Here is a 14,549-nt window from a genome sequence, read left to right on the forward strand (position 1 = left end):
ATATAATGAAAACAAGCGATGATGATTAAAACCTCAAATAGACTTGTATTATTAATAAAGCTTCACTTTTGGAACATTGAATTCATCCTTAATCAACAAAGGATTTAGCTACTCATATTACAAAGAAGATGACAATGATAATTTTCCCCTAAAGGGGTGAACCCTAGGTTTTGATGTAGAACTTGTGATATCAGTCGATGATTTTTTCTACATAACCTAATACCTTTTTATAGGTTTATATTTCTTGGTCTCCAAGTATTTAGTTAGGTTTAAGAATACGACCCGAAAATATGACCTAACGACTCCAAACATGCCCTTAGGCCTTCCAAGGTGTGAATACACGTTTCCCATTTGATAAGTTCGCGAATCCAGTCGCAAACTTCAAATTCCCGCATATATTTTCGGAAATAAATCTGCGAACCCCGTTCGCAAACCCAGTTCGCGGACTTCACTGTCTTCGGTATTCAATGGAAACTGTTTTGGCCACAACTTCTTCATTCGAACTCGGAATGACCTCATTCTTTTTGGATTCTTTTTATCTTTAAATTCTCTTCAAGATAATGATGATAAATCCTTAAATTTGAATGAGTTTAGATCGCTCTTTGGCCTGTGTCTTGATAATGAGCGTTTTTCTCCTTTACGTCGCACTTCTTTCACTTCTCTTGGACTTGGGCACTTGGATACTTGGAATACTTCTCTTCCTAGCTCTTTTCAGCACTTTGTAGCTTCTGTTTGGATGATTCACCTATTAGAGGCAAATAAGAGAAAACAATAGTAATAATACGAATACATGCAAGAATAATAGCTTAAACAAGTATGGAATGGACACTAAAATCATATGAATTATGCACTTATCATAAGTTTGTATGGAAGTCATGCGAGTAAAGTAGGTGACAGAAATCCTACGAGTGAAGTAGGTGATAAAGAGGAAAGGAGTTGGTTTTGCGTTTGGATAGCAAGTGGATAGAACACAGGGTTGTGTTTCTAGCTTGATTAGAAACGTTGAAGAAATCAAGGTCCTAAAGAGTAAGTGAACATGCTATCGAGTGTGTTGAAGAGTAAACCGTTTGTCGGTTACAAAGATATTTGAGAATGTTTTCTTAAGGAAGTCTTGGTTTAAGGGAGGATGTTGGAAATAATAAACCAAGACTATATTTGGACGTGAAGTAAACTTGTGAAGCAAGGTGTTTTTAAGTTCTAGAGAGTTCTATTTAAATTGATTTATGTTAGGAAAGTGTCTATGTTTAGACTTTGATCTTTGTTAGGAAAGTCGTTTGAATGATCATCAAGTTTGTGAGATCATAAGTAGACTGTTGAGCCATGAGAATTGTACACCGACTTTGATTATCAATGTCTTTTATTTGCTTCCGCGTGTGCTCTCCTCTCTCTTGTCTCGATCCTACAAACATTGTTCAACATAAGCGGGTAAAAACAGCATCAGCATTAAAAATCATACATGTGGAAATGAGAAACAAGATTTATCTTCTCAAAATCATGATTGGAGCAAGATAATGGACAATTTCTTCCAGGTCCGCTTTGGCGTAATCAACTCCCTTCGCATCACTAAATTTTGGGGTGGATCTCTTCACTTAACCCCATATATGTAAGAAAAGAAAAATTCAAGATTTTGTCTGAACTTCTTAAAAACTACTTGGACTGACTGTATAATGCACCCAATGGAATACCTTTAATCAAACACCCATTCCACATCGATGCTCTAAGAATTAGGATCCTCGGGAAATGTTGATGAAAGCACCCCTAACTTCTTTAGAAAACTCCCTTGTTCTAGGAGCACTGAACACCAATACTTTCTTCCTCCATTGAGGCATTGGACATACCTGAAGAAGCAGTAGTGTCATCCTTGTCAGGCAACAACGCTACCATTCCCAGAGATATTCCTCGTGGAATTAACTTTCGAGATTCTTCAGAAATCATAGCTGATCTGCGTTCACTTCCCATCCTAATCTTATCCCTTGCAAATTTCTAATTCAGTCATGCTGGCAGCTCACTGATTTGGCACCATTCTTTGCAGCTTTGAGAGCTGAAATGTTCACCAAATTTAAGCTCCTAGACTTGTGAACAGCTGAAACTAGAAGAAGACATTAATAAGACCTTTGATTCAATGGAAAAAATCTTCAATACATACACGCGGATTCATGTTCATAGATCATATATAATTGGAGCAATTGTTGACACTGGGATCTTTAATGACAAATATATTACATTGCGTTTACCTCAGGATTTCAATACTACCTTTCTGGGGACCTTTCAACATTTTTAAAAGCTGAAAGTCCACCGGTACTTTCTTCCCCCATTTATACCTGAGAACACTGCGTTGTTAACATAAACACGTTGTTAACATAAACAACAAGGCTGTAGAGTTAGAATGCTGTTGAGGCTGACTTTCACATAATCTTATAACTCCTTCAGCATCCTCTAGAAAATGTGGGATCAGTTAGACCTTCTGAATCACAAATTGTTAGCATAAGCAATTTGTGGAGTTCCAAGACTCAATTGAGTTGGATTTGCAATGAGTGCAAGAGCACCAAGGCTTAGCTAATTGTTAGCATAAGCAAATTTCAGTGGATTTCATTAAGTCTTTGTACAGGACAAGCACAACAATATCAAACAGAATAGAGATTTATCAAGAGTAATAAAGTGAATTGATCTGGTTAGTGCACCTGCAGGAAGGAAGTCCTTAAAGTTTCAATACTACATGGAACAGTCTATATATTACAGGACATGCTTAAGAATCCGGAGATTACCATTACTGGTGAACAACAATTACAACAAGTGATAATTACCTCTTTACAGTGCGCTGAGCAATTCAACTTCCTCTAGCCTATGAACTTTAAATAAATCTTTCACATAATCAGCAAGAGCTGTTGAGTTAGAACGTTGTGCAGGCTGACTTTTAAATAATCTTATGACTGCTTCGGCATTCTTTAGCAATGTAGCATCAGTACTTGCATGTACCTGAGTAAAACTGCCACCAGTATGACTCAAAAACTTTTGACGAAGACTTCGAAGGTTCTCTCCTGCATAATCAAGAGCAACATGGCTTTACCTAGACTTTTGACTCAAAAACTTTTGGTAAAGAATGGCACTTCAGCTTCTTCAGCAATGGCTCTTGCTAACATGGTTTTACCTGTCCCAGGTGGACCAGAAAGCAAAAACCCCTTACGGAGCTTTCCTCCTAGACTTGTGAACCGCTGAAACAATAAAAATGTATCATTAAGCAAACTTAAACTCATGATACATTGGGGAAACCTTCAACCTAGTCAGGTGCATGCAACATGAACATAATTTGTGCTACAGCAAAGTTGATCCAAGTCTCCACATTTTGTTTACAATGTTGTTTAACATAACGGGAAAAAACAATATTCTGTAACATTCTCGGAAAATTGGCGTGACATTTGCAACTCTCTCAAGATACATGCAGTAATGAGAAACAAGATTCATGTTCTGCAATGAGAATCCACACGCTCTAATAAGTTATATTGCATATTATACAGCTAAAGTAAACCACATACTATTCTTTAAGAAAAGTGCAGGGCAGTAACCTATTTAGACATACACCAAAACAAATTGCATTATAGCATTAAAATGGGAGTGCCTAACTAGCAAGGTCTTACTTTATAAAACCCAGCTCAAAAGAGTTTGACATTTACCTTAGGATCACGAACATAAAGAACAATTTCTTCTATCTCAGCTTTGGCCTCCAACTCCCTTAACATCACTAAATTTCGTAGTGGACTTCGTGCTGGGTTGGATCACCTGACCTAATCCGAAAGTTGAAAGAAAAATAAATCAAAGGAAGCCTTAGATTTTGTCTGAACATCTTAATAACTACTCTTTTTCATTGTAAAGCATCATAATGATACACCATAAGTAATTTCAAAAATTGCTCCAAGAAGAAGGATTGCCAGTACAATGTTGATGAGAGCACCAAATAACTGCTCTTTGGATATCCCTTGGTCTACTGACACCATGTGAATAAGAGCGCTTGCAGTTGAAGGTTAAACAGGTTCTTTCCCCGTTGAGGCACTGGAGGTACCTGAGAACATAGAACTGTGAACACAAACTATTGCAAGTCACAATTAAAACTTGAAATTACCAACTATATCAAGAAGCATAATATTGACCAGTTGGCATGTGAGACTCGATTCTCTACCAAAGTTAATACACAAACCAGAGGGAAGACAAAAATTAAATGCCAGGAAATTTATCGGTGCTAACGACAGGGCTATATCTAAAAGATTAAAAAGAACAGAATATATGGTTAGCGCACCTGCAGGAAGCCCTTAATTAAAGTTTCAATACAATATAGAACGGTCTAAATATTACAGGACATGCTTAAGAATCCGGAGATTACCATTACAGGTGAACCATTAATGCAACAAGTGATAATTACCTCTTTGCAGTAAATTGAGCAATTCACATTCCTCAAGCCTGTGAACTCTAACCAGTGCTTTCACGTAATCAACGAGAGCTGTTGAGTTAGAACGATTGTGCAAGCTGACTTTCAAATAAGTTTATGACAGCTTCGGCATTGCTTACACCTTCTGAATCATGTAGTCAAGTGAAATTGCCGCATTGTTAACATAAACAACAAGAGATGTAGAGTTAGAATGTTGTTGAGGCTGACTTTGGAATAATCTTACAATAACTCCTTCAGTATCAGATGTAGGATCAGTTCTTAATCACAAATTGTTAGCATAAGCAATGTATGGAGTTCCAAGATTCAATTGAGTTGGATTTGGAATGAGTGTAAGAGCACCAGGGCTTAGCAAATTGTTATCTCTTTTGTACAGGACAAGCACAATCATATCCAAAAAAATAAAAAGGAAAAACAAGAAACAGAACTGAGACTTATCAATTAATGGTAATAAAGAGAATTGTATTATCAATAATGGATGATTACACTGTATATTGATCACAAAATATATGAATCCCACCATGATAAAACAACTCCCAAACCCCCGAAGACCCTAAAAGAACAACTGAAACTCAAAAACCAAAAGCTAACAAAGAAGCTCATCATCAATCAAATCAGAATAACCACTTGCATTCAAGATCCCAACAACACTTTCCAAAAACCCTTAGGCCTGATAAACAACAGGTAATACGAGACGAAGAAAAGAAGCCAAATCGATCCCAAGAGTAACTGAACCTGAGGGTCAGAAAGAGTGAGTTTCATCGCCCGAGAAAAAGGATAGTTGAGGGGCAGATAGAATTCAATCTCATGAACTGCAATCGAACCCTTCTTATAAATATCTGGCTTCAGAATCTTAATTCCATTGATAGTAAAATTTGATTCGGAACTATTAATGACTAGAATGGGATGGTCCGGTAGGAATGTTTGAATTTCAGAACCAATGGGTAATCGGAGGAGATATGAAAAAGGCATAAAAGATGTTAGAGTGTTTGAGTTTCGGATATATTCTATATGAATCGAAGATCTTGCTAACGCGATTGGTGTAGTCATAAGTGGATTTCTGGAAGTAATGAAGAAAGTAGCCCTAGTAGGAAAATCAGATGGTTCAACAAGACAGAAAGCTTCAGCCTACCAGTGAAGTCGATGATAGATAGGTGGGAACACGAGACCACCAGAGGCAAATGTCTTCCTGGGGTATTTCATAGTCAAGAGAGAGCGGAGCTTCAATTCTATGAATCACGATAGTTGAACTCATAAACATGTTTGGGATTAAAACCAAAGTATCATCACTTTGACTTCGAATTGCTTGTAACATGAATTGATTTAGATGGTAAGAAGGTTGGAATTGTTGATCCAACTAGAAGGGTTTGAAGTTTTGAAAATGTAATTCTCCGAGGGATCATATGGTAGCAAATCAGCGTAAATGGTGAAGGTGGATTTGTGAGTGATGGATGATAATTGAGTGGAAATAGGAGAGTCTGAGAAAATGGAAGGGGGAAACTTTGGAAAGTGAGTAAGAGTTGGGAGAAAACTTCCTCATAGCTTCAAAAACTCTGTCTCTTGTTGGTATTGATGGTGGACCAGGATCAGTAGTAACCGGAGAAATTCCATTAGCAGAGAGAATGATGTTGAAGATGACAATGAAGAACATCATTTTTGATGAAGATGAAGACATTTTTGAGAAAGAAAAGAGAGAGAAATGCAATTGCAGGCAAAAATTGTGTGTTTGAGTTTCTTTTTCCAAAAATTCTATTTGAACACAACACCAAAACTACTCTTCACAGAATTTTCAATGACCCCATCATAAATGGCCCCCTTATGTCCTCCGGCAGGGCCCATCGGAACACACCGTACAAATCTATGAGAGCTTTTGGAAATATTGTTTTTGTGTGGAAATATTATTTCTCTCTCTTTATCACGACGGGAAATGTTGGGATCAGATACACGTGTACGCTTATATTCTAGTTTTGTACGAGATGGGATTATAATGGAATTATATAAGTTAAGATAGATGGTTAGCATTTAATAAGTGTATCAGTCATGATGTTCGCATTTTGTTGTATTATTTCCAAAGAATTCTAGAGAAACAATGGGGAGCAGATCCTCTGTACCCGTAGAACCCCTGTCCCTTTGTCCCAGCCTATTAACAGATGTCATGTATCCTACATTTTGACGTCGTTTACTTTTCCGTCAATCACCCAAATTTCGAAAGTAATCCTTCTTCATGAAAAAAAAAGAGAAGAAACTCTTTCATCGACGATGGAAGAACTATCGAATCTCAAGCTTACAAATATCTGTACGAAATCCCCCATGAAGGTATGGAAAAGATTCAATACAAGTGCAATTAAAATCACAAGCTAAATACATGGAAAAACCATGATTCATCAAGTTTGCTGCTCTTTTAGGAGTTTCCGGTGGGTGTTCGGAAGAGAGAAATAGAAGAATCTCCGATGAGTTAAATGAGAAATATCAAAAGACTAGGAAGGAGAGGGAAATGGAGAAATTAGATTGGAAAGGTGATCTTAGCAATGAACAGTTTGGAAGGGCCAAAGGAAATCCGCTAAGAAAAATAGTTTTTTTTCTTAGCGTCATGAAACGGTTGCTTTGTTGCTTGTATGAGCTTAGTCTTTATTGTTTGAGCTTAACATTTGGCTCTTGTTTGCACTATTAAGTGCCTTTACCTTTTTGTATGTTTTCTTTTTTTCTTTTATCAATATATTAACCTTTCTATCAAAAAAACATGATTCATCAACTGAATTAATCCAAAGAGTAGCTATTACGGACTCTTTTTTAATTTTTAGGTTCACCTGTGAGTTTTGATTTTATTAACAGAGATCAAGTATTATTTTGTTCTTTGTTCATCTCTCCTCGATTGATTTTATTAAATTGCACAAGTTCATGGTCATTTTGTATACATAACCAATTCTTTCCATTCGCAAAGCCTTGTACAAATTAAAAGTTGTGGGTGGGTTTGCTTGTGTTGTGTTTTATAAACAGAATTTGTTAAGTTAATTTCTAAATCTTCCGATTGGGAAAATAGAGAGAATGACGAAGACATATCTTAATTTCTTTTCTTTCTAATCAATAAATATCAATTAGTTATTAAGCGAATAAAGTCCCGTTAACTATCAATTAATGCATATAATATAATAATGACACATCGTGGCATCTGTTGATAGGCTGGGACAGAGGGACAGGCACTCTAATAGCAATTGCAGTGGTGCGATCAAAACCAAAGAGTAAAGAGCAAAAAAAAGATCAAAATTTGGGATTAGTCCGTGTTCTAACGCTACGGTACTGGATTATATATGATCAGGCGGAGATATAGTGTTAGACCATATGATCAGGCGGAGATATAGTGTTAGACCTTATGTTATGCAGGCGTATAATGTATGCCTGATAAGTAGCCAGGCGAAGTTATAAGGTGATCCATACACAACAACTCATGGAACGAGGACTATACAACCACCCCACATAAAACGTACGTTATAGTTTGCCCGTTAATAAGCGTACATTTTAAGTTCGCTCAATTATATTTGGGTTTGATTTTGGTCCCGGACCACTATCTCGTTGCTAGATCATATTTATGGGTTTCATCGCCCAGTGTGGTTGCTCTAAGGGCACAGAGGATTTGCACCCGAAACAATGGCATTTGTGGGATGAAATTGAATCCTAAATCAATTTCTTTATCTGCAAATCCTAAAATGGCCCCACGAGCTGCTTCCTCGTGCCACGTCCGCACTCAATTAATAATATTCCCGGAATTATTAAGATGGATGGTTAGGATTAAAAAGGTGTATCAAGTATGATGTTCTTCATTTGTTGTCTTTGACGAAACACCAAGTCCTTAATTATCCTGAGCCGCTCAGATTGTCTGATGAATTTTCATGATGAAATCTTAGTGGGGCTCAGCGGAATTACAGAATGAGAATGCAGCAGGCTGCAGGTCTAGTCCCTTCCCTCTTTAGGTGCATGTGCATCTACCCTCCGCTAAGGCTCCCTCTAATGGGATCCAACATCCAACATTATACACTTTGGAAGTGTCGTTAATGTTGCTGCAATTGCTTGGATCAGGGAGTACAGCGTGCAGTTTGGATCCAAATTGGAAGTAACCAAGGACAGAGAAACTGCGTATGAAGAAAGCATCACATGCATTTTCTAAACGCGTATCAAAGAGTAATCTGCGAGAATATCTTTTGCACGCAGTTTGAAACAACGCTTTGACCGGTCAACATGGTCAATACGCAGTTTGAAACAGCGCATGGACCGATCAACACAATCAATACGCAGTTTGAAACAGCGCATGGCCCGGTCAACACAGTCAGTACGTAGTTTGAAACCACATTTTTGAGTATTCCTAGGAAACGCGGTTATAAACTGCGTGTTGTGCAGATTTAAAACGCGTATCAACACGGAATCTCAGATTCCCATTACGCCCAGGCGTTGTATTTTGGTGAGGTGGATCCAAGAAATAGCTTGAATCTTGGACCACGGTTAGACCCAGCCTAATAACCGTATCCTTCTAATCATACAGGAGGGATTTATTATTTAGTCCAGAAAACCCGACCCGGGTTACTGGCTAGTCCAGCGCCAAAAAATATTTATTCCCTAGTCCAAAAAAGTTTTGAAAAGAATAAAATTACTCTAATAATCTTAGTCCAGCGCCAAATAACATTACATATAATAATACATATGTTACTAAATATTACATATGTAGTATACTAGTAGTAATTAGTAGTAACTAGTATGTAGTATGTAGTAATAACATATGTATTATGTAATATACTAGTATACTAGTAGTAATATGTTATGTATTGATACTACATATTGACATGTAGTATGTTATGTTTTGATACTACATATTGACATGTAGTATGTTTGATATGTAGTATGTTATATATTGATACTACATATTGATATGTAGTATGTTATGTATTGATACTACATATTTTACTACTAGTACTAGTTACTACTAGTTTACTAGTATACTATACTATAGTAGTATACTAATATACTAGTTTAGTATAGTAAATTAGTTACATAATTTACTAGTAACAATAAGATATTTTTGTTACTACTAGTACAGTACATATTAATATTTAGTATCACTGTATTGATACTACTAATATGTAGTAACATACTACTAGTAACATTTACATGTGTTGATACTAATTAGACCTGGAAGGATGTTTTAGAAATTCATAAAATACACTTTATAGTCTTCACGAAGTTTTTGGACTATAGAGTAAATAATCTAGTCCAAAAACATATTTTTGGACTAGAGAGTAAATTTTTTTCACGGATGGACTAACCATTAACTGGGTCTGTTAGAACTGGACTAGCCAGTAATTCCTACGTCATACGGATACATATGAATAGGAAAGATACTAGTGTCTCCTCCTAGTGCCATACGCAAAAACGTGAAAAGTAAGCTAATAAAGTTGGACATTACTACGAAATGAGAAGCGTCAATACCCTTGGCGATGGGATGTCACGGACACTTAATTAGGTTGATGAAAATATTATCTTGCGGTACATCGGGATGATTATTGTGTAGCTGTCTGATAATTTGTACATCGGGAAGTGTAGCAGCCTGGGACTATCCTGGTGATATACTGGAGTCGTATGCCATCAAATCTACTTAGTTTGTATTACTATTTGACATCAATCAAAGATAACACTGTGGATCATCTGGGATACCAAACATAGATTATCAGACAGAATTGTGCTAATCGTTACAAATCCATTTGATGACTATCATTAACGGCTTATACGAAGAAAAATCTCAAAACGGAACAAAAATACGATAAAAGTAATTATTCTCTCTGTATGGCCCCTTAGCATGCCAGAATACGTTTTATGCTTTGTGCACCGCAAAATAATTGTTGTTTGAGGGTTATTGGGCTAATTTCCATGATTTATACGGGCTGATACCGATCCATCGATCCAGTGGTCAGGATCGTCAGTATTTTTTTGTCTTATATGGACTGGTATCAGTCCTTAGTAGAGCTGGTATCAGCCCTTATAAATCATGTTAATTTCGTGTATCTTTTTCTTTTCTGCGTAGAAAGCGGGGAAAGAATAGGAAGTTCCCATTCAATGGAGTAACTACAATTTTCTGATTTTCTCTAATTTCATCATCATCTTCCTTCATAATCAAAAGTTGTGTCTGAAGATTCAATCATCGACCAATACTTCAGATTTGATTCCATGCATCTTTTTTACTATTCTTTGAGTACATCATGGATTAAGATATTGTCACATGTATCTGTCAAATATTTGCTATACAGAGTCTCAGGGACCGGGAAACAAGGGATAAGTGGGATCCCTATACACCCACTTGATTTTGAACTTTGGCCAGAGAAGGCTTGAAGTTTTCATAATTTTAAGTAGAAATTGACGTTTAGTCCCAAAGTTATTGGGTTTGGAATGTTTTAGTCCAGTCATCTCAGACCTAGTACTATCTAGTCCAAAAAATCCCCGCCTCCAACAGTTTAGTCTAAATATGGACGAGTCAGTCCAAATTCTCACCGATCCTATATTTCTTAAATTATTTTATTACCCAAAATATCCTTCAGTATTTAAATCTACATTTCAATACTTTTATTCTAGATCTGAGATTTTTCGTCTGTAGGAGAAACCGTTAGAGAGAGGCGATTTTTGATGGAGAAAGTTTTTCAGGTTTAAATTTGATTTTGGTTACTGTTTTCGCTAATTATGATTGTAAACACCAATCGGTCTGATCTTTGTTCCTGAAGAAGAAATTACTTATAGTTGAAGATGATATTTGTAATCATCTTTCCTATTCCTGAAGATGAAATCCAATGACTCACTGAAAATTGGTGAGAGAGAGGTATTTTTTCTTCTTACATTTTTATTTCCTTCCAACCTAGGATCATTTCATCGTTATTTCATTTTGACCTATAATTTACGGAAAACAATTCATTAAATTTTTTTAGGGTTCATGTATAAGATTTGATTGATCTCTCAATCTTTTTTTTCGATCTTAAAATATGATTTCGTATTCATAATAAGCGAATCTGAATCTTCATTACACATCAACTAATTTTGAAAATGAAATACTTTCAAACACGGGATAATTTAGAAGTTTTCCCCGAGGACTTGAAAACAGGCATATGGGCTTAATTTAAGGTTCTTCATATGCATTTCATGTATGCGTTTCCATATTTGATATTTTTGATATGCCTCCATATGTATCGCGTTAAATTTGTAGATTTCGCACATTGGTGGATATTTTGATACAGAAATATCTCTTAATTGGCCAAGTGTTTTAAAATCTATTAACATTGATATGTTTCTTACTATTACATCCTAGAATGAAAAATAGAACTAAGGGGAATGACGGTAGCGGATTGAAATACTTTTCTTGCAAGAGGAACAACACATGCTTGATAAGAAATGAAAATTTCTTTAACTTATTCGTTAATTTGTTTGAATGCTTTAATAGTTCCAATTAAATTTCTTGTGTGTTGTTAACTAACAAGAGCTTTAGTTGACTTTGCTGATTATGAAACTTTTGTTTATTGTTAATTAATGCAAGTTTTTTATTCTTTAAATTGTATATTTAGTTGTCAATAATAAAAACTTTGATTGGTGTTATCATGGTATGGATTCTCCATTATATGTTAAGCTATGGGATTTGTGATTTTATATTTCTTTTCTCTTTTTTTTTGTTGGAAGCTCATTTTCTTTGGACCATTTTTTGGTACATAAATTCCCGATGGTTGTGAGTTCCGTTAGCAGCATAGATTCACTACAACTTTTGCCTGTTTAGGATTATGGTGATTTCGATTCGTTTACATAGAACAGTCACTTGTTATACTTGCATCCCCTTTGTATTTATATATGTTTGAAAATTATTTTTAAGTCCTGTGATTTAAGTCCTGAATTCATGTGATGACGGCTTGACATTCTGTGTTTCATGAAACTATTTTGGATTTGTTTTCTAGAATTAAATAGAAAGTACTATATGCCTTTTCCATTTCCAGACCACCAACAATCAATTGTTTTTTGTTAATTTGTTCGCATACAAACATATTTAATTTAAGTTCGTTGTTCTAGTTATGCCCCAATGAATAGTATTTTTGCACTCACAATTCTATGTCGTGATTCGTGAATATATGAAAGTGGTGCATGTTTTGAGGTAAATAATTAGGGTGTACATACTTATACACATGTGAAAAAAGACTCATTATGCTTTCGCTTGCCTAAATAACTAGGGTGTACAAACTAGTACATGTGTGGTAAAATGACTCATTAAGCTAATATATACGTAAATAATTAGGGTGTATAAACTAGTATACACATGCTGATTGTTACTACAAGTGTACATATTGGTGCACCTGTAAAACAAGTGTACAAATTGGTGCACCTGTAATACAAGTGTACATATTGGTTTACACTTAGCTCGGAATTGGGTTCGAAATGGAATGATCGAGTTGTCCACGATTTAATTTAATTTTTTTGAGTCTATCTTGCAGATGGTCATTGTTGTTGATGACGACGATAGAGAAAATGAAGGAGATTTAATAATGGCATCAGATTAACAAATCCTAAAGCTATGACGGTTATTATAAAGCATGGAACTGGAATTGTGTGTGTCAGCATGCAAAGGGAAGACTTGGATAGATTACAACTTGTTTTAATGGGTCAGAAAGAGGAGAAACTTCGTACAACATTCATAATAATAGAGGTACGTAGCTAATGTGTATATAGTTATAAACTTGTTGATTGTTAATATGAATGATTGGTGTTGTGCATGTTTTACAGGGGTATACATATTGGTGCACCTGTGTAAATCTTATGAAAAATGTGTTTCCCTTGTTTTACAATGGTGTACATATTGGTGCACCTGTGAGAAGTAACTCCCATGAAAAATAGGTTTGTGTGCGATTGTGAATGATTAGCTTTATGCATGTTTTTAAGCGGTGTATGTATTGGTGCACCTCTGTAATTCCCATGTAAAAGTAGGTGTGTGTGTTGTTATGAATGATCATTTTTCTGCATGTTTTGCATGGGTGTACACATTGGTGTACCTTTATAATTCCCATGAAAAAGTGTTTTTTCCCGAGTGTGAATATGAATGATAGATTTTGTGCATGTTTTACAGGGGTGTACATATTGATGCACCAGTGTATTTTCAATGAAAAAGTAGTTTTTTTTGTGGCCATGAAGGATCGGTTTTAGGAATGTTTCACAGGGATTAATATATTGATGCGCCAATATACTTCTCATGAAAAAGTAAGTATGGGTATGAGCATGATTGATTTGTTATGTATGTTAGTAATCTCCTTTTTGGTAAAGTGCAATGAATCACTGTACTGGGATGTTTCCAATGCATATTAAGTTTGTGTAGTAATGCCCACATGGATTGTGTCTCTGACCATAAACTAAGTAACTTTTTATTTTGATCGTTTTCTTGTTTTAATTTCTTATGTGGATGTTGATGAAAGGATAATCACTTTCTCTCCAAGTTTCGATTTCTTATGTTCATTGGTTTGTCCTCGATGCAGGTTATCTGCTAAACTTACCTCTGCAAATATGGATGTTATCCAACTGGAGATTGGCTTGGTATTTTTCTCAGTCTGTACGATTAGGGTGGCAGTTTGGCTATCATGGATTTTTTGGATCTTTGCAGTGGTGTACATTTTTGTAAACACCAATGTAAATTAAAATTTTTAAAAAATGAAAAATTATATAGTCATATGGGTACTCCTTTGTGAGTCTCGAAAAATGCTTTCCAAATATATAAAGTTTGTCGATTTTGGACGAGCGATTCAAAAGATAAATTGTTTTTAATTATTTTTTATATTATTTAAAATTGCTGACATCGTCATGAGTCAGTGCGACTAAATTCCAAATATTTGGACTAAATGGTAAATAATGAGGGATATTAGTGTACTTTCCATATTTTTGGACTAATCTGTACCTAGTTGACTCGGACTGGACTAAACTGTATATTTGGAATGATTTTTGGACTGAACCGTATTTTTCCCTAATTTTAACGACCTTGTGGGCAAACTTTGTGGTAGACTTGAAATTCGTGTACTAATGGGTCATAGTGTCAACTGATACTCACTTGACCACTCGA

The 14,549-nt window shown here is 35.6% G+C and overlaps 1 long non-coding RNA gene across 1 annotated transcript; it reads left to right on the forward strand.

Moving 5' to 3' along the window:
* Positions 1-11,072: 11,072 nt before the first annotated feature.
* On the forward strand, positions 11,073-14,197 carry LOC113354571. The gene is made up of 3 exons (XR_003361959.1): positions 11,073-11,291; positions 12,940-13,151; positions 13,972-14,197. It is a non-coding gene; the product is annotated as an uncharacterized LOC113354571 (long non-coding RNA).
* Positions 14,198-14,549: the final 352 nt, after the last annotated feature.

This window comes from Papaver somniferum, chromosome 2 (assembly GCF_003573695.1).
Source record: "Papaver somniferum cultivar HN1 chromosome 2, ASM357369v1, whole genome shotgun sequence".
NCBI classification, from domain to species: domain Eukaryota; kingdom Viridiplantae; phylum Streptophyta; class Magnoliopsida; order Ranunculales; family Papaveraceae; genus Papaver; species Papaver somniferum.